The following is a 25,168-nucleotide window of genomic DNA, read 5'->3' as shown; positions in this document are numbered from 1 at the left end:
ACAATACTGATGAATTACAAACTTTACATTCACAGTTTACATTATAGTTCATTCTTCATGTTGTACAGTTCATTTGGTCTTGGTGCTTTCCAAATTGAAAAATCACTAATCAGTGATTCAATTACTTTCATAGATACATATTATTACTCAGGAAACCTGTTGATGTGGTGGGAAGGTGTAGTTGAAGATATTGCTTTCTGTGGTCCCATGATTAGTGAGCCAGAGTTGTATATTTCCCGCCCTCTATGTCAAAGGCTAGTGGGGATTAGATTTGAGTATTTTAGTCCTTGCATATGATTTATCTTTTGTAAAACTCCAGTCAAATAGGCTCTGGTAAAATAGATTTCCTGGAGAGCAGGCCTTGCTAATGAGAAGAGAAAGCCCTGGCTATCCTTTACAGTGGTTACTTCTCTTCTCCTCTTGTCTGAAGCATAAAAAAGAAGAGAAAAAAAAGAAAGAAAGTTGTTTTCTTTTTTCTAATGATGATAAATTAGTAAGACTCCTGGAAGTAAACTACAGAACATGTGGGGGGACCCTGAAGATATAGTCTTCTCAGTTTTATCACTGAAACCAGTCCATGTGGAGCCTTCATAATTCATCAATTACCATTTAATATGTTCTGTTGATAATGAACTCAGCTTTAGGCATCTGCATCTGAGCACCTGCTTTCAGTAAGTTGTGATTTTCTATACACCCCTAGCTGTCTGTTCAGTTGAAGGACAGCAGCTTGCCCTGAAACTTCAAGTGAATCTAAGAAGTGTTAGTAAGTTTGTTTATTTTTTCTCTTACTTGATAATGGGAGAGATGACTTCAAACTCTTTACATGTTAGACCTCTGAATGGAAATTTCTTCCTTATTCATGATGTTTACCTTAAATGAATATCCCTTATTATAATAAATAATTTAACTGATAAAATTTTATAATTGTTAAAACTTGTTAGAACCTTTAGCTTTGTTCTATTCTTTTTTTAAAAAAATAGTCGTAGATGGACATAATAACTTTATTTTAATTATTTATTTTTTTAATTGGTGCTAAGGATCAAACTCAGTGCTTCACAGATGCTAGGCAAGTACTCTACCACTTATCTACAACCTCAGCCCCTTACTCTACCATTTTTTTTAATAGATAAGAAAATGCAATGAAGTGAGTTGTTATGCTTTATCCAGTGCCTTATATCTGGTGCTCAGGAAACCTTATTCATGGTCATGGTGACTGACCATGATGAAAGACAAGAATTTACCTTTTCTAGGTGGATTTTGTAGCTACAGGGGTATTTAGTGTTAATGATGTTTCCCAAGTATGGAAAACCATAACAACTCACTTCATTGCTTGGCATTTTAAATGTGAAAAATATTAATTCAAGAATAATTCTATTTTTTAAAAAATAAATATTACCAGTAATAATCTGATAAAGTTTAAACAATGCAAAAGTCCATTGTTAATAACAACTTGGCACAGCAAAGCTGTGGACCTCAGTCTACAAAATATCTAGTGATATTAACCAAAGATCTCAGGCTTTCTAAATCTTGAGTTCCTTGTGATAAGATAGGAGAAAGGTAGAAGACTGGATTTATCATTTTTGATGCCTCTGTCCTAAAAACACAACATCTCAAAACTTACCTGTTTTAGGGTCCACTGTTTTTCTGTAATACACAATTAGATCAATTGGTATTGTCCATGACATATGAACAGTATTTTCATATATAATTGTAAAATTCAAGTCTGAAGGTGGGTCAACTGCAAAAGAGAGAGTTGATATTAGTTACATTTTCCAATTTCACAAAATGGTCAATATAATTAATAAAGAATTGTGTTGAGCAAAGCTTAAAAAGAGAAGAAAATGCAAACAAGGTGTAATCCTATATTTGTTGCAAAATCACACTTAAAACTTTGCTATCCTGGGTTCTGACTGAGGAGTCTTTTTTCTTAAAACATAAACCAATAAAAAGAACAAAGATGGAATCATAAGAAATGCCTGAAAACCTTGAAGCTGTTCTTACAACTTTGCTATCTAAGTGAGAGAATAATTGGAGGAAAGATAGAGTGATTCTGAATCTACAGAACTATCCAGGGAGAAGATAGGATTAATTGGTTGTGATCAGTGAATTCAGTAAAATGGAGTGCAGGGGTCTCCCAGGGAGCAACTTACTGGCTTTGCCTTCATACAGGATAGAGAAAAAAGATGTTAGATTTTCAGAACTCAGCATACTTATATGTCACTTAATGGACTGACTGGTATTTGACTGAGGAATCTGGAAAATTAAGGAGGTCGGATAAATCTGATGAATAGGAAAGAAGTATTGCTCTGTGCTAAAGGTAACAATAGCTTATTAAAGTTAAGAAAAGAAAAAATGTGCACTTTGCATTTGAATAACCTGGTTTCTGACATTCTTGAGAGGAAAGGTTGTTTCATCTGGCTTTACATTTTTATTATGCATTTTATATTAGTGAGTATAGCACATCTAATTAATGTACCATGATAAATGGAGTTTCTATATCATTAGAACCCACTTATAAAGAATCAAAAGGGACCTTCCATGTGCAAACACAGAAAAGTTAATCCCTAGCTATCAAAGGTTCATCTCCTGCAAAGTCATTTCACTTTGCTCATACATTTAATAGGAATCATTTATATAATATTCAGGCAGTGAGAGAGAAACTGCAAAAAAAAAAAAGTTTTAATTGAGTTATTCAACCATCAATTCCGGCTTGTCAGATTGTAAGAAGAGAAATTGAGATAGAAATCCTGAGAGAGGATTTCTTACTTAAAAAAAAAAAAAAAAAAGCCTGGAAAAACCCAAGTGGATCTTTACACTGCTCTCTGATGGGGAGGAATCTTGCCAATAACTATAATTTTTAAAAGAGTGAAGCAGGTAATGATGTTCTATTATGCTTATATTTCTAAGAACTGATTACATTTTTCATATGCCTATCTTAACATTGGTCTTTTAAAACATGTATTTGATATGGAGAAAAATGAGTGAAGACCAACTGAGATGAATATTTGAAGTTTCCACCTTATATTCTTTATTAGTGAGTATGTTAAACAAATCTGTAAGAATTAAGAGACAAAAAACTTTAGAATTATTTATTTTTGTCCAAGAAAAGTAAATTAAAAAGGTTGATTGCCTTCTCTATGGACAGGAGAAATAAAAGTCTTCAGTTGCCATGCCTGTGCAAGTTTACAAGCTGGGATTTTATTACTTCAGGACACTTCACATAAAACACATCAGCCATATTGACTGGTATGTCAGTCTATAATGTACATTTCTCTTACCTTTCTCTATCACTGCTTTTTATCCAGTCAACATCTCTTTTAAAACATTTTCAAACTTTATTTAGAAATAAAAAGAGAAAACCAAGAAAATCCCTTCATGTTCTTGCAGGGAAAAGATGCTGCAGTTGAAAATTCTCTACTATGCAAGCTAGAATAAAGAGCATGTGTGCAATGTTGTATGAAATTTCCATACATTTCTTAAATTGACAGTTAATATGATTGACAAATTATCTAAAATGAAATTTCTCTATCTAGAATACAGAAATTTAGAAAATTAAACCTCTACATTGGAGGGATTTATATTCTGTATTACAAGTAGGATATAGTTGATGAATTCGAAAACACAAACCTAATATTAAGTAGATATTATTTTGGACAGTTTTCTATTCTAAGTTATTATTTTATGACACTTTTCTCCTTTCAACTGCACAATGATACATAAAGAAGGATCATAGAATTTGGGGTCACTATATATCTCTAACATAGCTTCTAACGTAAAAGTTAGATGACCTTGCAGATTAAAAAGTGAGTGTAAAACTAAATGAGACCTATGCTCCTGCCTCACCAATTTCTACAAAATAATATATCCCTTGCATATATACATATGTTCTTATTCTTCCAGTCTTTTAACGTATCCTACAAACACATGTGTGTGACACCTCACTAAATTCAAATTTGTGTAACTTACTGCACCTCTTTCTGATTATGTCTGGGGCAGTATATTCCTTACAAGATTGCAGCAGCAGTATATCCTATTTTCCTTCCCATCTCAATCTTGTGGTTCTTCACCAGTTCTACACAAACTAGACAGTACCCTAAAACAGTTTCTGGTTGTCCAATTTGCTGAAAAAAGGTTTATCTACTTCACTAGTTGATTCATTAAGCATTATTGTTTCCAGCAATGACTGTTCTATCACTGTCTCAGACTTCAGGATTATATAAGAGACAGGGTATTTCTTGATACATTTGACAGTACAAACTAATCCATCCCATCTTCTTACTTCAAGAGGTATTAGAGGGGTTGGGGATATGGCTCAAGCGGTAGCGCGCTCGCCTGGCATGCGTGTGGCCGGGGTTCGGTCCTCAGCACCACATACAAACAAAGATGTTGTGTCCACCGAAAACTAAAAAATAAATATTAAAAAAAATTCTCTCTCTCTCTCTCTCTCTCTCTCTCTCTCTCTCTCTCTCTCTCTGTCTCTCTCTCTCCTCTCTCTTTTAAAAAAAGAGGTATTAGAAGCTGATAATCAATCAGCAGGAAGTAGTGTTTTAAAATATAATAGGTTCTGAATGTATTTGCTTAATATGAGCTTTTTGAGAAGAAAGGGAGATCTTATTAGTCTAGTGCCAAACATAGCAAACCCTGCATTTGATAAATATTTGTTAAACAAATGAGTCAATGAGAGAATAAGTAGTTGAAACTGGCTCTGCATTATTTTAAGTGAGATGAGAGAAGAAATTATAAAGAAAAAATCTTGATCAGATAAAATAAAAAATGGCATTGCATTGAAATTTACAATATTAGAGATAAACACCAGTCCTACACCCTTGGAAAGTTTTGAATAACATATTACAATTAAGTATATGCAAAAGATATGCACACAAATATAAATTCCACAGACAAGATAACTTGAATTATTGAATCCCCTGGCAACCTCTTGCTTTAAGATTCATTTGAACCAAGTAGGAACCTAACAAATACTTGTTTGATAAATACAAATAAGTTATTGATGTAGTGTAATAAGTTTAACTTTTCTTTCTGAACTTTCTGAGGTTAATCAATAGCTCTTAGGAAATGTGTAAAATTCCTGTATCTACTTGAAGTGAAGTGTAATGCCTCGGTTGCTTAGTAAAGTGCACTTTAGAAGCTGGGCATGGTGGTAGAAGCTAGTAATCACAGTGACTCTGGATTGTGCCCCCAGGTTTCATCCTAGTCACAGGCACCACAGACACACACACACACACACACACACACAGGAATAACATTCAGCCTTCTTAAACAGGAAAATCCTATCATTGGCAAAAAATGTAGATAATCTGAAGAACAGTATGATAAATTAAATAAGCCTAACACAGATAGACAAATATCACATGATGTCATTTATATGTACAATTAATAATTAAATTGAATTCATAGAAATTGAGGGCAGAAAGATGTTTACCATAGACCGGGGATTGGGAATTTAGGAGGAAAAAAATGAGTGGTTGTTCATTAAAAGGTAGAAGTATGGATAAACAGGAAAATAGCTTTTGAGCTCTGTAGTACAACAAAATGACTATAGTCAATTTTAATGTATTTTATATTTCAAAGTGACTATTGAAAGTTTCAAATATATCATGATAAAAAATGACAGGTAGAGTTAATGGATTCGTTAATTGATTAAAGCAATACACATTTTTGTGTACATGTGTATATTACATTTTGTCCCATAAATGTATAAAATCATGATTTAAATCAAAGTATTATTAAACTAATACTCCTTTTAAAATAAATAAACTTATCTCATCAAAATGATAAAAAAATACGTTCAACATCATTGGTCATGTAGGAAATGGAAATAAAATGATAATATTAACTTCCACTAGGATGACTAAAATTAAAAAAAAATGTTGTCAAGGTTCTAGAGAAATTAGAACCCTCCTACATTTCTGATATGTCCTGTTGAAAAACAAGCTGGCAGTTGTTAAAATGCCAATATCTAAGTACATACTCAAGGGAAGTGAAAATATATCTACATTAAAACATGTATGTGAATTGTCATATTAATATGAACCTTATAACCCAAACAAAAACTTCTCAAAAAGGTTATGAATTGAATGGAGAAATAAAATGTATATCCAATTAATGAACATACAATTATTATTTAGCAATCAAAAGGAATGAAGCACAAACTGACCATCCTTGATCCAAGCATTCAAGATGGAAATGCTTTCAAATCCAAAATGATGGGAGAAAATGGTGGATTAGATTAAAGAAGCACCTCACAGCAGCCCCTCAGCATTGGACTTACAAAGCAGGAAGACCATTTCTCAGAGAGGTAAGTAACTAAAAGAACTCATTGAAACAATACCAAAAGGTTAAAACAATAATCTATAGAGGCACTGTTAAAAACTTGAACATTACAAATAACAAGTTGGAGGTGCCAGCTTGAGCTTTAGCTTGGCTGTGAGCTTGGGTACCAGTTTGGATACCACCAGAAAGAACAAATGGGAGGGGCAGTGCAGACAAACAAGGAAATGGTATGGCCAGTGGATAAAGAAATTTTAAAAATTGACTTGGGAAAACCTATGAATTAGACAGGAAGGTTGATTTTAATGGACAGAATCAGTAGCGGAAGCAGCTTAGTGAAAGAAAATTCAAAATTAGCTACCATAGACCAGGAAATGCTCTGGGCTTGAAAAATGTTTCTGTACAAGGAAAGTAGCCTACATTTTTTGCATGCCCAATAGGGAATGTCACCAGTGCAGTAGCTGTGCCAAGTGCCTATGCCCCACAAGGAAAGTCACCACCAACAAATGTTGGTGGGAAAATTAGCAGCTACCACCACAATCACCCCCACTTCTCTAGTGTGCATATGGTAGAAGACCATCACTGCCTCAGGGCAGAACTATTAGCAGAGATGGGAGACTGTGAACTCCTGCAGTTGACTTAAAAAAATATTCCCAGAAGGTACAAGAACGAGGCCAACTGGAATAGGCATGTTTATTCCTTAGATCTTCTTTAGTTCATTTAACATTTTAATAATCATTTTTTAATAATCTTTCTCAGCAATTTCACCCACTTCTGTATCTGTGGATGTTGGGGGATTGTGAATTTGTTGGATATTTCTTTACCTGCCCACTCACATTTTTAGAGGTCCTGGATTTGCACATCAGTTGAGGTGTATTCTTCTTCTATTATATTTGTCCTTTTTTTGTGTACTTTTTTTGGGGGGGTGGGGGAAGGGTGTTACCGAGAATTGAATTCAGGGGTACTCAAACATTGAGCCACATCCCCAGTCCTATTTTGTATTTCATTTAAAGACAAGTTCTCACTGAGTTGCTTAGTGCCTTGCATTTGTGAGGCTGACTTAACTCATAATCAGGCTTCCTTAGGATTACAGGCATGCGTCACCATGCCAAACTGTAGTTCTTTATTATTCTAGAAATACTGTTTTTGTTATATAAGATATCAGAGGAGGAGAACTGAATTTCCCCTGATTGTTCCTCCACTGGGTCTGGTTTTGGCTTGGGGTTTTTATCTCACTGATTCTATAAATTGAAATGGTTTGGCTCAAGTAGGATTAGATCATGTGCTCCTGTGGGGTTACATTAAGTGTTGTTTGGCTGAGTCATAAAAATTTCTTTTAAAAATATTTCAAACTTTCTCCCACCTTCTCACTGTATTTCATATTTACTTAAGAAATTGTAATTCCACTATATAATAGAATTTTATCATTTATGGCATTCACATTAAGCTTATTTTTAATACAGTAGATTACATAATAGACACCTGATCTCACATACCTGATCTAGTTCACAATTTGTGTTGCTGATACTAATATTAATTGCTGACCACCATGTTCTATATAGTGATGTCAATTAATGTTACAAACATGAAAGTAGATACCAGACATTTGTCTATACATCAATTAGTGTAATATCTGGCTCCCCTTCCCTATAAGAGAGGTTGGAAAGTGATTAGGATACTACAACATTACAGAGTAGAGATCCTATTGCTGAGAAATTCTCATGAATTAAGAGAGAAAATTCATGAGATGAAAGACTCTTCAATAATAGCGGTATTAAAAATAAAACAATCAGAATTCTTGGAAATGAAAGACTCAGTAAATAAAATTAAAAATTCACTTCAAACTGTCACCAGCTGATTAGATTGCATAGAAAAATAGAACTTAGGCCTTGAAGACAGGATACATGAATTTGAGAACATGAAATGCAATAAAGGAAAAAAAAATAACAGAACATGGTCAAATATATGCAAAATCTGGGACAAGATTAAAGACCACACCTGCTAATCATTGGGATTAAAGAGAACATGGAAATACAAGCTAAGATATTAAGATAATTTTCAATGAGATAGTCACAAAATAATTTCTCGCTATAAAAAATGAGATAGACGTGCACATACATGATACATATAGGACCCCAAATTGACCTGATAAGAACAAAATTTCCCTAAGACACACCACAGTCAAAAAGCCTAACATATAAAATAAGGAAAGAATATTAAAAGTTGCAATAGAGAAATATCAAGTCACATTTACAAACAAATCTCACTTGTAATTTCTCAAAAGCAGACACTGCTATAAAGAAGAATCTGGAATGAGATATTCCAAGCTATAAAAAATGTAATTGCAAACTAATATTTCTATACCCAGCAAAATTATCTTATTCAATAGGGAACTAATATATTTTTTCCATGACAAAGATAAACTAATGGTACACAATTACCAAGCCATAACTACAAAGAATCCTCAAAGAAAAATTGTGCACTGAGAAACCAAAAGACAAATACCCAAACTCCCAAATAAATGAAAATAGAGCACTAATAAGCTAAATGAGAATCAAGATAGAATTAAATACAGCAAACAATTAAAATGATAACATACCACAAACATACCTATAAAAATATTGAATATAAATGGTTTGAACTCCCCAATTAAAAGACATAGATTAGCTGAATGGATCTAAAACCAAGATTCAACTGTATGCTCTTTACAAAAGATTCATCTCATAGACAAATGTACTCACAGGTAAAAGAATGGAAAAATATGCTCCATGAAAATGAAGACTGAAAAGGTGAAATAATTGTTCTCATATCTGAGAAATTTATTTCAAGGAAAAACATCCAGAATTCCTGTAAATAAAAGACAAAATGAATAAAACTAAAAATTCACTTCAAAGAGACAGAAAAGGCTGTTATATACTGTTAAAGGGTATAATTCAAAAAGAAGATAGTAGTAGTAATTATATATGCCACAAACATCAATGTACCTGGTTACATTAAAAAATGTTTCTTGACATAAAATTCCAGATAGATCCCAATACAATAACACTAGGTGATTTCAACACACTCTTATCATCAATAGACAGCTCATCAAAACATAAAAATCAACAAAGACATGTCCAATCTAAATACTATTATAAATCAAATGGATCTAATAGACATCCACAGAATATTTCACCACCAAACAGCCAAATTCAACTTTGTTTCTAGCAGCTCATGAAATTTTTTCCAAAATAGACCCCATTCTTGATTACAATGTAAGTCTTAACAGATATTAAAAGATTGATATTATCTCATGCATTGTATCAGACCATAATAGAAAGAAACTACAAATTAACTGCAGGAAAAATAAAAGAAACCATATAAAAATGGAGATTAAACAATGAAGAATGTATCAAACAAGAAATGAGAACAGAAATCAAGGAATTCATAGAAACAAATGAAAACCAAAATATATCCTAACAAAATCTGTGGGACAGTATGATAACAGTAGTAAGAGAAAATTTTATTGCATCAACAGCCTACATTAAAAAATAGAGAGATACCCCAAAATGTCCTCATATTCTACTTTAAAACCTTAGAAAGGAAGAACAAAAATAACTTCAAAGTCAGTAGGAGGCAAGAAATATTGATGCACAGGATCAATGCAACAAACAGCTGGTTCTTTGCAAAGATAAATACAATTGATAAACACTTAACCAATCAAAAGAAAGAAAAGACTTATGAAATCCAAAAGATCAACTGAAATTACTTTGAAAATTTATCCTCCAATAAACTAGAAAATCTAGAACATACTGACATTTTTCTGGACATATGTTACTTGTCCATATTCAACCAGGATGATATGGAAAACATAAGCAGACCAAAATCAAGTGATAAAATTGGAACAGCAGTTGAAAGCCTACCAACAAAGAAAATCCCAGGACCAAATGAATTCTCAGCAGAGTTCTATGAGAACTGTATAGAAGAACTAATGTCAGTCTTAGATTATTCCATGAAATTGAAAGGGAAGGAACACTAACAGCACATTGTATGTGGCCAGAATAACCCTGATACTAAAACCAGACAAAGACCCATCTATGAAAGAAAATCATAGACAAAAATCATAGATGCAAAAGCCTTAATAAAAAAAAAATGTTAGCCAACCACATTCAGAAACATATTAAGAAGATAATACATCATGTTCAACTGAGCTTTCTCCCAGGGATGCAAGATTCGTTCAATATACACAAAATTTAAAATGTAATTAATTAAATAGGGTTAAGAACAAGAATCATAAGTTCATCTCAATAGATGGAGAAAAGGACTTTGGTAAAATGTAGCACCCATTCATTTTAAAAACACTCTAAAAAATCATAGAAGGAACTCAATATTTACAAAGAATACATATGATAAACCCAAAGTCAACATCATACTGAATAAGGAAAAGCTGGAAGCTTTTCTTCTAAAATTGATTCCAATCAAGGAAGTCCATTCTTACCACGGCTATTCAATATATTTCAAAACTGTAGCCAGATCAATGAGAAAGGAAAAGAAAATTAAAGGGATACAAATTGAAAAAGAAGAATTAAAAATTTCTTTATTTGCTGATGTCATGATCCTATATCTTGAAGATATAGGATCCGTCCATCAGACGGTTTCTAGAGTTTATAAATGAATTTAGAAACATAGCAGTATATAAGATGAACACTCATAAATCAATAGCTGTTTTATACTCCAACAGCAATTTAGTTGAGAAAGAAATCAGAAAATTCACCCACTTCACAAAAAGTAAAAAATCAATAAATAAAATATCTGGGAATCAATCTAACAATATGTGAAAGATATCTACAATGAAAACTATATGTATTAAATAAAGAATGAAATGCTATCAGAAGATGGAAAGACCTCCCATATTCTTAGATAGGCAAAATTAATATTTCAAAATGGCCATAATGCCAAAAGCAACATATGCTTTCAGTGCAATGCTACCAAAATACCAAGGATAATTTTCACAAAACTAGAAAAGCATAGTCTTAAAATTTATTTGGAAAATAAGAGAACCAGAATAGCTGAATAGTTCTGAACAAGATAGTCATTCAGGAGGCATCACTTTATCCAAACTCAAACTATACTACAGCATCATATTAGTGTCAAAATACACAGGAAGACAAATGGAATAGAATATGAAGAATAGAGAAAAACTCACATAATTATAGCCATTTAATATCTGACAAAGTTGCCAAAAATACATGTTGTAGAAAACACAGTCTTTTTAATAAATGGTAATGGTAAATCTGAATATCCATATGTAGAATTCATTTAGATCCCCATCTTTTACCCTGCACAAATGTCAAGGCAAAACAAAATTGATCAAAGACTTAGGAATTAAACCAGAAACTTGCCATTGCTAGAAGAAAACATAGGATTAACACTCCATCACATAGGTGTAGACACCGAATTCCTCAGCAAAACCCCTAATGTTCAAGAAACAAAAGCAAGAATTAGTAAGTGGTATACCATTAAATTAAAAAGGTTCTGTGCAGCAAAGGAAACAACTAAGACAGTGAAGAGAGAGCCTATGGGATGAGAGAAAATCTTTGCCAGCTAATCCTTTGATAAGTGACGATTTTCTAGAATATATAAAGAACTCAAAAATCTCAATGTCAAAAAGAAATAAGTACCCTGGTCAATAAATGGACAGAAGAACTAAACTGAATCTTCAAAAGAGAAAACACAAATAACCAAGAAATACAAGAAAAAAAATGTTCAATATCTCCAGCAATTAGGGAAATGCAAAAGAAAGCTACTCTAAGATTTCATCTCACTCCAATTAGAGTCACAATTATCAAGAAAATAATACTGGAGAGGATATGGGGGAAAAGGGTACCCTTATACACATTTTGGTGAGAGTACAAATAAGTATAACCACTCTAGAAACCAGTATGGAGATTCCTCAAAAAACTAGAAACAGAACTACCATATGACCCAGTCTTCACACTCCTCAATATTTATCCCAAAGTTCTAAACTCAGCATACTATAGCAGTACAGCTACTTCAATAGTTATTACTGCACAATTCACAATAGACAAATTTTGAAATCAATTCAGATACTCATCAACAGATGAATGGAACAAGAAAATGTAGTACTTATACACAATGGAGTTTTATTCAGCCATAAAAAATAAGGAAATAATGGCATTTTCCAGGATATAAATAGAAAAGGGGTGGGGGGGACATGCTAAGTGAAATTAACCAGACTCAGGAAATCAAGGGTCAAATATTTTCTCTTATATGTGGAAGCTAGAGCAAAGTAAAGGAAAGAAGGTGGTCTGGGAAGAGACTGGATATATCATAAAGACATAGGAAAGATAAGTGGAATAAAAGAAGAACAAGATTGAAGGAGGAAGGAAGGAAAAGGGAAAGAAAAATGGAATGATTTTAACAAAATCATGGTACAATTCATATATACAGGTACCAAATATAATTCTACCTTTATGTATATATAGAAGAAAGGAAGTTTAGTAAAATAGATGGGGGAGACTAGGAGGATAGGGGAAAGGAAGAAAAGAGAGAAACAGAGTTTGAAATCAAATTTCTTGCATGTATGATATTATCAAAATGAGCCCAAACAATGTGTATATTATAATGGTTTAATAAAAAATTCAAAATCATTTTAACACTGACATTACATTACAAGTGGAAAGTTCCACATTTGGCCTTACATGGCAAGTTGGAGTCAAATGCAGGTGCATTAAAAATATTGTATAAAATTGCATGTAACTATGTTTATAAGGTATATATGAAACATGAAAGAATTTCTTACTCAGACTTGAGTCCCATTTCCAAGTTAGACATTCTTTTTATTATTATTTATAAATGACAGTGGAATGCATTACAATTCTTATTACATATATAGAGCATAATTTTTCATATCTCTGGTTGTATACATATTATATTCACACCAATCCATGTCTTCATACCTGTACTTTGGATAATAATGATCATCACATTTCACCATCATTAATTACCCTATGTCCCCTCCCTTCCCCTCCAATCCCTCTGCCCTTTCTTGAGTTCTCTATTCCTCCCATGTTCCCTCTCCCTATCCCACTATGAATTAGCCTTCTTATATCAAAGAAAACATTTGGCATTTAGTTTTTCTTGCAGGTGTGTAATGACATCTCCTTATGATTTACTTTTCATTTTCCTAATGGCAAGTGATTTTGAAAAGCTCACATACGTATTGGAAGTTTGTGTCTTTATTACCTATTTCTGCTCATGTTTTTATTTATTTTTATGGCATTGCGTTCTTTTTCCTTTTTGTCTTTTTCCCATGAGTCATGAATATTCTTTCTACAACTCTGAAAACCAACATTGTAAGATATATGATCCAGAAATAACTTCCTCAGCTTGTTGCTTGTTTGTTCACTCACTTAGTGGAGAATTTTGACAACAAACATTTTTAATTCTATTTACGCTATTTGTCAATTTTTAAATTTATGTATGATTCTTTCTCCCTTGTCGCGACCCCTTGCCCGCAAGGAAGACGCAACTCAGGAATCTTCTTTCAGCAGTTTATTCAGGCCCTTGATATTTCTTCTTCTCCCTCTCGGGTGCCCCTCCCAGCCTTAATAAAGCATCCCAAGCCCCAATGCAAAGCTGCCGCGTGGAACTTTCTCACAGGGTGGTGAAAAATCATGTGCCAACTTTCCCAGATAAGAAGTTGTTTGTCACAGACCACAGCGGAGCCAGCGCCATCTTGTAATGGCGACCATAGTCTGCAGAAACAGCAGAAGCGGCTCACCACAGTTCCCCCTTTTCTGTTTTCTTAAAACAATACAGGCGAGAGTAGAGGTCCTATCCCACTGTGCAGAAGTGGCTGCATAGTATGGCTCAGTCCCAAGGAGGGCCCTTCCCCAGATCTGAGGCCATATCAGCCGACGCCTTTTTTCGTGGGGCGGGGCGTGGACGCGTCTAACCCGCATGCAATAGGACATGCTCTCCTTGAGGTCCACGTCAAGGATCACTCAAGTGCAGTGCCTTGCCTCGCATCCTGTATCGTGACGATGGTGGACGAAGGGGGATAGCTGAGGCTGAACTGTGGCTATTTATAATGACAAACAAGTTGACAGCACCCTGAAAGAAAGGCACGAACTTCAAGGCGATAGAAAAGCACTAGTGTGGAAACCCATCTGCGTGCAATGGCAGTAAGACCGGCAGAGTGCAAGGGCTTTCCAACACTAAGAGAATAACAAGGAAAGTCATGTCGATCCCAGTGCAATGTTATAATAACTTGGGGTGTAACGACCATGACAAAGGTTTACTGCTTAAGATGCGCAAGCCAGACTTGAGGTGAGTTGCCATTTTCTAAAGCTGCAAGAGCTTGTATGATCATAGCCTTTTCTTGTGCATGGCGAGTTTTAAGGCGACAGAGAAGCCACAAACAGAGTACAACACTGAAGCAACACATTGCACCAAAAATGCCCACTCCCACCCATTCCTTAAAAAAGGAAAAGGCAGAGGATAGCCAACTGGTGAATTGACCCAAAGTCACTGGTTCGACACGGGTGCTATTCAAAACAGCAATCTGAGTTAGTTGAGACTGGATCAAGTTTTCTGCTTCCATGGACCAGGTTCCGGATAAATATTCCCCGATGATGCGGGAGGCATTTCTGGAATCATAAAATCTGACAGAGGTTATACATAAATGTGCACGTTGATCAACACAACCCAAATGTACTAGGTCAGACAATTCCTCAACTTGAGCTTGAAGCAGATCTATCCTTTGATTAGCAGCCAGAATCCCAGAAAAAATGTGTTGATTAATTCTACTTTGAGATTCAAGTATGGTGGATGTTTGTTGAATAACCTGATTAATAGTGGCAGCAGTTTGTACCTGGCTGGCCATGGCTACTCCAGCTATAACTGCTGCAGCAGCAGATACCGCCACAGCTGTCACTATGGCTGCCGTAATTCCAAAATCTCTACGGGCTCTAATCAGTTCAACAATAGGAAATGACTCTGGATCTGCAGTAACCGGGATCGGGACAAAAGTTGGAATTTTCATAACCATTGCCGTAGTCCAGGAGCCATTCCAACACTCAGACAAATAACAGGTAATATTAGAACAATTAAGCATCCCCTGTAATGTAACATTAGCCAAAAGAAACAGGAACGGAGATTGGAGGCAGACTGCTGCGGAGGGTAATGCAGCATTAGATAATTGTGAATTATTTGCAGAAATTTTAAGTCTCCTACCTCGCTCCGAGTCTTGGGTACTTCCAGAAACATTAAACAGCCAACTTTGGACTCCTAATATTTCCCTGGGGAAACACAAGCGCGGACTAGACTAGCCCAATCTGAGGGAGTCATGCAAAATCTAGTAAGTCCCTCCACCTGAGTGAGAGTGAAAGCGGCATCTATGCCATAAGTGCGGACAGATTCTGCCAAGGTTTTAATTATCTTAAAGTCTAAAGGCTCATGATATCTTCCCCTGTTATTGTCCTGAAATACAGGGTATGCAAGTCCCATATCTGTATTAACTGTCCTCCAAACTTGTGCATGAGAAGATCTCCCGGAACCTTGGCTCCTTCCCACATACGGAGGTGGGGCAATCGGCACCATATCTTCTTCTAGATATTCTACCTCCTCCTCCTCAGAGTTTTGTTGACCGATGTTAACTCCCTTCCCCTTCTTACAGTAGGCCTGCGTGCCCTGTGTCTCCTTTTTCTTCTTTTTCATTTTTATCTTATGTAGTTGTTGTAACAATATATCAAGGTCCTCAGAACTCTCTGAGTCGCTTGTGTTCTCAGGCGTTTTTAATTCGGTCAAGTCTGGGTAGAGCCTTCTCCTATTTTTATCTTCAGGCTCTTTTGCCTTCTCACTACTGTTACTTTTAATACTCTCTGCCACTTCACTACATGATCCTTCAGATTTTTCCTCATGCAGCTGCTCAAGAATAGCTTGACCCTCACTCACAGCTTCCTGGCATTTACCATCTGTAAGGCAACCATGGACCATTTTCCAAAGGGGTATCACCCCACCCTCTAATATGCCCTGCTCAGAAGCAAAGTCAAGATCTTTGCCTAATTTATCCCAACTAGGCACAGTAAGGCTGCCCGAAAATGCAAACCACGGTGCAGCGATATCTATCTTCTGTAAAAATCTCTGTAAAGTACTATGTTTCACTTCCAGTCCCTTGGAACGTAACAGGCCATCTAGGGCCAGGAGAAGCGGACTTGAAGATGCGGCACCCATGACACAACAACAAAGAAAGCACAAAAGAAAGAAAGCGAAAGTAGGAGCGAAAGTACACAGTGCAACTGCAATAAAATGTAAGGCTCTCTCTTTCATTACAGAGGAGCTGTCCCGCTTTGGTCGCGGATCCCACTTACTAGGGACTAACCCCGCTTTGATCGCGGATCCCACTTACCTGGGACTAACCCCGCTTTGATCGCGGATCCCACTTACCTGGGACTAACCGGTGCACCACCCCTGACTGTTGAAAGTTCTGGTTCCCGGGTCTCGGCACCACTTGTCGCGACCCCTTGCCCGCAAGGAAGACGCAACTCAGGAATCTTCTTTCAACAGTTTATTCAGGCCCTGGATATTTCTTCTTCTCCCTCTCGGGTGCCCCTCCCAGCCTTAATAAAGCATCCCAAGCCCCAATGCAAAGCTGCCGCGTGGAACTTTCTCACAGGGTGGTGAAAAATCATGTGCCAACTTTCCCAGATAAGAAGTTGTTTGTCACAGACCACAGCGGAGCCAGCGCCATCTTGTAATGGCGACCATAGTCTGCAGAAACAGCAGAAGCGGCTCACCACACTCCCTCCTAAGATGTATTTACCTACTTTGAGATAAAGAATTTGTCCTATGTTTGTCAACAAAGGTTTAACAGATTTAGATTTTATTTTGAGGTAAATAAATATCTCAAATTATTTTTATATGGTGCATGGTAGAGGTTTATTTTCATATTTTTAACAATATTAATATCCTGTAATTTCTGTTTCACTTGTTGCAAATACTTTACCTTCTAAATTAGCTGATTTGCTATCTTTGCCAAAAATTTAAATGACCATAGTAGCAGTTATTTGTTTCTGTAATCTCTTCTCTGTTGCACTGATCAATTTGCCAATTCTTATCATAGAATTACATTGTTTTAATTACTACAGCATTATTGTTAGTCTTGATATCAAGTATTGTACTCTTTCAACTTTGTTCTTTTATAAGATTACTTTGATTATTTTAGTTTATTCGTATTTGCATATAAATATTATATTCAGCATGTCATTTATAATTTTCCAATGTGATTATAAATAAACAAATACAAAATATTGTAGATTTAACATTTTAGTGATATTGTTTTCCAGTTCATTAACATGCTGTATCCAATCTTAAGTGATTTAGGTCTTTTTTGTACACTTTTTTTTTTTTGTACCATGTTTTGCTTTACAGCTTTCCAACAAGGAAGTTGTTGAATTCTAGATTGTGCCATAACTAAGTATACTGTCTCATTCTTTAATATGCTAGCCAATCCTTGTCAATAATCCTGTAATTTGAAATTCCTAAGAAGCCAGTAAACCATTAACAACCATGTAGATATATGTCTCAGCACTGCCCTTCCAGGGAAGGAGAAACTCCTTGACCTCTACCCACCAGAAGAATTTACTGACCCCCTCAGTTCCAACTCTTAGAAGGACTTTTAAAATATATTTTTCATAAACTAATCTAAGTTAAACTTAAAATTTTCAAAAATATATTTTTAAAGAAATATATAAATATTATACATATGATATATAAATATATGAAAAAATTATATGTGTGTGTGTGTGTGTGTGTATCCCACATCCCCAGCCCTATTTTGTATTTTATTTAGAGACAGGATCTCACTGAGTTGCTTAGTACCTTCCTTTTGCTGAGGCTGGCTTTGAACTTGTGATCCTCCTGAATCAGCCTCCTGAGCCTCTGGGATTACAGGCATGCACCCACCACACCCAGCTAGAGAAATATATTTTTAAGAATATAATTATATATGATTTGTCATATTCCTGGTTTAAAAACATTGAAAAATAATGTAAAACACTGTCAGACATTGATGCTTGAAGTGCAAATTGATACTTTTCTTTAAAGGGAAAATTGACACTCCTATTATTTTAATATACATGTGAATATAACTACATATGTAAATGTGATAAGTACATAAAGATATTCATTGCAGGTTTGCTGGTAATCACAAATAATTCAGAAAAAAAAGCTAAACTATTAGAAAGAAATCATTAAAATTAATTATGTACATTAGAGTTGTATGTCTAAAGCCTGCCCATTTTTGCAAATAAGATTTCATGGGAGAAGAGCCAATTTCACTCATTCACAAGTTGTCTATGACTGTTTTCATTCTCAACATCTTTGAACAGATATGACAGATAACATTTGATCCAGAAGGCCCAAGATAGATATTTTATTGTTGTTCCTTGTGACATATATACTAATCAGATATTGTGTGATTTTTTACATATCCTTAATATAGATTTCTATAATAAAATACTATGTAGTATTTAAAGGGAATAAAAGAGCTCTGAAAATCCTGAGGTGGAACAAACTTCATAACATATTACAAGAAGAGGTGAAAATAGTTTGCATATATAAAAATATATATGCAGGGCTGTGGATGTGGCTCAAGCGTTAGTGAGCTCACCTGGCATGTGCGGGGTACTGGGTTCGATCCTCAGCACCACATAAAAATAAAAAAATAAAGATGTTGTGTCCACCAAAAACTGAAAAATAAATATTAAAAAATTCTCTCTCTCTCTTTAAAAAAATAAAAAAAAATATATATATGCATACACACGTATAAGAGACTCACATATTTATATATAAATAAATGTATACATTGCTCACTTTAATTTTATGCAATGCATCTCCAACATATACACATATGCATATGTGTGTGTATACATATATGTATACAAATTTAAATACAGTATAAAACTGTCAAAAAGTACTTTTTTCACTAAAAAATGTAAATCAGAAAATAATTTAAGTATAACTCTTGGTATCATAATGTATCTTTTTCCATTTTGTTTGATTTTTATCTAATTCTAGTAAGGCTAAAGATAGAAATTTTAAATCTGTTCATCAGTTCTAAAAATAAGTAATATTACCATAATCCATATATATGAAGAATTATTTTAATCTGAACATCACAATGCATGCTGTTGTTAAAGGAGAATTTTTGCAAAGTATTCTCAAGTTGATTATGAGATTGTTATGAAAGGATAGCTTCTGCAAGTGGAGTAGGGGGGGTAATAGTTTCATGTGTACTATGTTGCTGCTTTGTCCATTATTTATGTTATGTTTCACAAGCACATCTAAAGGCACATTACTTACAATTCAAGAATAAATTCTAGGTTGCTTATACAAGTCTCCACATTTTACCTAAAAGATGGACCTTCTGTGTATTTGTGAATAAATGAAAGTTGCTGCTTAAAATAAATTAATACTGTTTTTATTCATGTGTTTAATTAAGTACCTACAGTTATCTACCCAATTCATTTTCTGAGGCCAGTTTTAAACAAAGAAGGAGAAAAATGATTAAATATGTGAATGCATATGTGTCACTGTGTATGATATGTCTCCATGTAAGTTCATTCAATATATTTCATATTTTCAGAAACTAGATTATTAATGGGTTAAATTATAAAAGTATAAGTACATTTTCTAGTGACAAAAGAAAACCATATACTTTAAACCCTCATCTGTTCCATTTGTAATCAGAAATAAAATTTACAGTATTTATACCACATGACATTGGTGACTCATGATCTTTGTGTTTTAAATTATTTTTATGCAACCTATACATTGTATAATGATTGTTATAATTTTTTCCCACATTGTAAATAAATTGTAGAATTTTTTAGCCAGGCAGGGTGGCCCATGCATGTAATCCCAGCTGCTCACAAGGCTGAGGCAGGAGAATAAGTTCAAAGCCACCCTCAGCAAAAGCAAGCCACTAAGCTACTCAGTGAGATCCTGTCTCTAAATAAAATATAAAATAGGCTGCACCAATTTGCAGTCCCACCAGCTGTGGATGAGTGTACCTTTTTCCCCACAGCCTCACCAACACTTATTGTTATTTGTATGCATAATAGCTGCCATTTTGACTGGCGTGAGATGAAATATTAGAGTCGTTTTGATTTGCATTTCTCTAGATATTTCTTGGAAAATTGGGAATGGAACTAGCATTTGACCCAGCTATCCCTCTCCTCAGTCTATACCCAAAGGTCTTAAAAACAGCATGCTACAGGGACACAGCCACATCAATGTTTATAGCAGCACAATTCACAGTAGATAAACTGTGGAAAAAACCTACATGCCCTTTGGTGGATGAATAGATTAAAAAAAAATGTAGCATATATACACAATTAAATTTTACTCAGCAATGAAAGAGAATAAAATCATGGCATTTGCAGGTAAATGGATAGAGTTGGAAAAGATAATGCTAAGTGAAGTTAGCCAATCCCCCCAAAAACAAATCCCAAATGTTTTCTTTGATATAAATAGGCTGAATCATAGTGGGACAGGGAGCAGGAGCATGAGAGGAAAAGACAAACTCTAGATAGGGAAGAGTGGCTGGAAGGGAAAGGAGGGGGCATGGGGTTATTAATGATGGTGGAATGTGAGGATGATTATTATTCAAAGTACAGGCTTGAAGACACGAATTGGTGTGAATATAGTTTATATAAAACCAGATATATGAAAAATTGTGCTCTATATGTGTAATAATATTTGTACTGTATCCCACTGTCATATATAAATTAAAAAATAAAAATAAAATATAAAATAGGGCTAAGGATGTGGGTCTGTGATAGAGTTCCCCTGATTTCAATCCTCAGTACCCCCCCCAAAAAAAAGAAAAAAGAAAGAAATTTTTAGAACTGTATTTAACAATTACTTTACTATCTTTATATCAAAATCTTAAAGAATAATATGTAGGTTTATCAATAAGTTTTTTTAACATAACAAAAGCTAAAATGAATAATATATAGATTTTATCATTAATATATAATGTTATATAATTTTGTATCAATAAATAAAATACCATATATTGAATATTTTTCTTTGGAAAATCACAATGCCTAAGTAAGAATAATTTAAGTTATATCTAAAATTCAAAGTAATTATATCTTAAATTTATTTCCATTTTATTTGGGTTATTTTTTTTAAAAAAATAAAACACCTACCCCAGAAAGTTGTCAGAAGTTTGAATGTCATACAACTTTATTATTATTTGCTTGCCTGTCATCTTCTTTTTCCTTCCTTCCTTCCTTCCTTCCTTCCTTCCTTCCTTCCTTCCTTCCTTCCTTTCTTTCTTTCTTTCTTTCTTTCATTCATTCTTTCTTTCTTTCTTTTTAATCCAATACTGAATAAGATGCAATGATGTGATCTTATATCCTGAAGATATTCATTCATCTCTGAATGGGAAAGGAAAGAGGGATTCATTATATAATTATTATTGTACAATATATTCTCCATATGTCCTGTTAATAAAATTATAAGGATAATTTGAATTGATTAAATGTGTAGATTGTAATCACTTTTCACATTGTTTTTAGCTTCTTTTTGGGGTCTACTTACTGATTTCTCATATACTTTCAATTTGATGTTTTTTTATATTTATTATCTTTCAAATACTAAGAAGTATGCTTAAATAAGAATTACATTTCAGAGTTTTTGACAACCTCTGTAGGTACTCTCTAAGGATATTTATGGTATATAATATGTATCAGAATATACAAAATAAAATTAGTTTTGAGGAAACTGAACAAAAATAAAAGTTTAATAGATGAGATAAAAGTATTTATCTTTTTTTTTCAACAAAAACATTTGCGTAATTAATTTACTCAATTGTTTATTTAATTTTATTTACCAAGTACCCATGCTTTGTTTTGGATCACTTCTTTTTCATAATTAAATTAATCAGTTTGAACTGCTTTGTCATAGCTAATTTCACAGGAATCATTTTACAAGATTTACAAGATTTAAATTATTAGATATTATACAATAGGAAATAAAAGTAATTTATAGGTATGATTCACCAATAGTGGTTAATAGAAAAAATAATAAATCTATCATCCATAATTAACTCACAATTCCTGAATGTTTCTAGAATGATCTTCCATTATTAACTCCACACATTTTTGAATATACATCATAAACTCTCAAATGGTGACCACAAATAATATTTTAACTTTTAGTGTGGTAGTATTTGGAAAATTATTTGTCAAATGTAAAGAATTACAAAATTTTTGATTTGTAATTACAGTTACTATTTCCTGATTGGTATTAGTGTGAATCTGATTGTAATTGATTCTGACACAACCTGGATAAAAATGAGAAAAAAAAATCACAATGTGTCACTCTGATAAACCTTTATTTTTCTATAATAAAACTGAACACCCCTAATTCTATCAAATAATTCTTTTTATTTAAGAATATTTATTTGTTATGTCAAACTGGCTACTTATTGTTCAAAGCTGCATCCCTTGAAGAAAGTACAGTTTAGATCTCTGTATACCATTAATGCAATGTTATGAATCATCAATTTTGTCAGAAAATGTTAATTTGTGTGTGTGTGTGTGGTACTTAGAATTGAATCTATGAACTATAACTCCTGCCCTTTTAAAAAATTTTTACTTTGAAAGAGGTTCTCACTAAGGTGATGAGCCTGGCCTCTATATTGCAATCCTCCTGCCTCAACCTCTCCAGTCACTGAGATTATAGACAAGGGCCCAGCTAAATTTTTTTATTGATATACAATATACACACATATTTGAGCTTCCTTGTGGTATTTTAATTCATATATATATATATATAGAGAGAGAGAGAGAGAGTAGCATTCAAGTCATTGTACATAGCATAGTCATTGCTTTATACTTGTATTGTTTTTATACTTTATATATTGTATACTTTATACTTGTATTGTTTTTTATGGTGAGTACATTTAAAATCCTCTTTTCTGGTTTGAAATACATAAATCATCATTGTTCATTATATTTACCCTGTTGTGTCATAGAACACCAGAATATATTTCTCCTATCTAAAGGTAAATTTGTATCCTTTGACCAAAGTCTTTCTGTCCCCCTTTGCTGCCCATGTCTCTGGTAAAAATGTTGCTCTAAATTTTAATGACATACACTTTTTAAAATTCTATTTTTTGAATGAGGTCATGTGATGTTTGTTTTTATATGCCTGACTTAGTTCACTTAACCACCATGTGCTGCAAATGATAGGATATTATGCTTTTCTTGAAGCTGAATAGAATTATATTGTCCTTATATACCATATTTCCTTTATCCATGTTTCTTGTTGATAGACATTTATATCTTGGCTTGCCACAACCTGCATAGCCATTAATTCAGGAAACCGAATGGGGCAATGAGGGAATGAAGAAAAGACAAACAGATGCACAAATAGAGAAATGCTGGGGCTCAGAGGTCCATTACACCTTGGTAGGGAGATAGTGACCAGAATCAGCCCAGCATGCTTATTATATAGCATTTTAAAATCATTTTCATCTTTCTTTTTTATATTTTAGTTTGTAATATATGACAACATAATGGTTTACAATTCATATTACACATACAGAGCACAATTTTTCATATCTCTTATTGTACACAAAGAGAGCCATACCAATTCATGTCTTCATACGTGTACTTAGGGTAATGGTGTCCATCTCATTCCACCGTCTTTTGTATCCCCACGTCCCCTCCATTCCACTCCCTCCCCTTGCCCTATCTAGAGTTCATCTAATCCTCCCATGCTATCCATTCCAACCACATTATGAAACAGCATCCTTAAATCATAGAAAACATCTGGCATTTGTGATTTAGGAATTAGCTAATTTCACTTAGCATAATATTCTCCAACTCCATCCATTTACCTGAAAATGTCATGATTTTATTCTCTTTTATTGCTGAGTAATATTCCATTGTACATATACTACATTTTTAAAATCCATTCATCTATTGAAGGGTGTATGGGTTGGTTCCACAGTTTAGTTATCGAGAATTGTGCTGAATAAACACTGATGTGGCTGTGTCCCTGTAGTATTCTGTTTTTAAGTTTTTGGGTATAGATCAAGGAGTGGGATAGCTGGATCAAATGGTGATTCCATTCCAAGTTTTCTAAGGAATCTCCACACTGCTTTCTATATTGGCTTCAGCAATTTGCAGACCCACCAGCAATATATGAGTGTGTCTTTTCCCCCACATCTTCATCAACACTTATTGTTGTTTGTATTAATAATAGCTGTTATTCTGACTGGAGTGAGATGAAATCTTAGAGTAGTTTCAATTTGCATTTCTCTAATTGCTAGTGATGATGAACATTTTTTTCACATATTAGTTGATTAATTGTATATTATTTTCTGAGAATTGTCTTTTCAGTTCCTTGACCCATTAATTGATTGGGTTATTTTTTTTTTTTTTTGGTGTTAAGATTTTTGAGTTCATTATATATCCTACAGATTAGTGCTCTCTCTGACGTGTGTGTGGTAAAAATTTGTTCCCAATTTGTAGGCTCCCTTTTCACCTCACTGATTGTTTCTTTTTCTGAGAAGAAGCTTTTGAGTTTGAATCTATCCCATTTATTGATACTTGATATTAATTCTTACACTATAGATGCCTTATTAAAAAATTTGGGGCCAAATTTGACATAATGGAAATTTGGACCTACTTTTTCTTCTCATAGAGTCAGTGTCTCTGGTTTAATTCCTAGGTTCTTGATCCACTTTGAGCTGAGTTTTGTGCATGGTGAAATATAAGGGTTTAATTTCATTTTGCTGTATATGGATTTCCAGTTTTCCCATCATCATTTGTTGAAGAAGCTATCTTTTCTCCAATGT

This window comes from Marmota monax, unplaced genomic scaffold (assembly GCF_021218885.2).
Source record: "Marmota monax isolate L192 unplaced genomic scaffold, Marmota_monax_Labrador192_F-V1.1 WCK01_AAM20220418_F8-fsc00011, whole genome shotgun sequence".
Lineage (NCBI taxonomy): Eukaryota > Metazoa > Chordata > Mammalia > Rodentia > Sciuridae > Marmota > Marmota monax.
Note: the sequence above shows the minus strand (reverse complement) of the source record.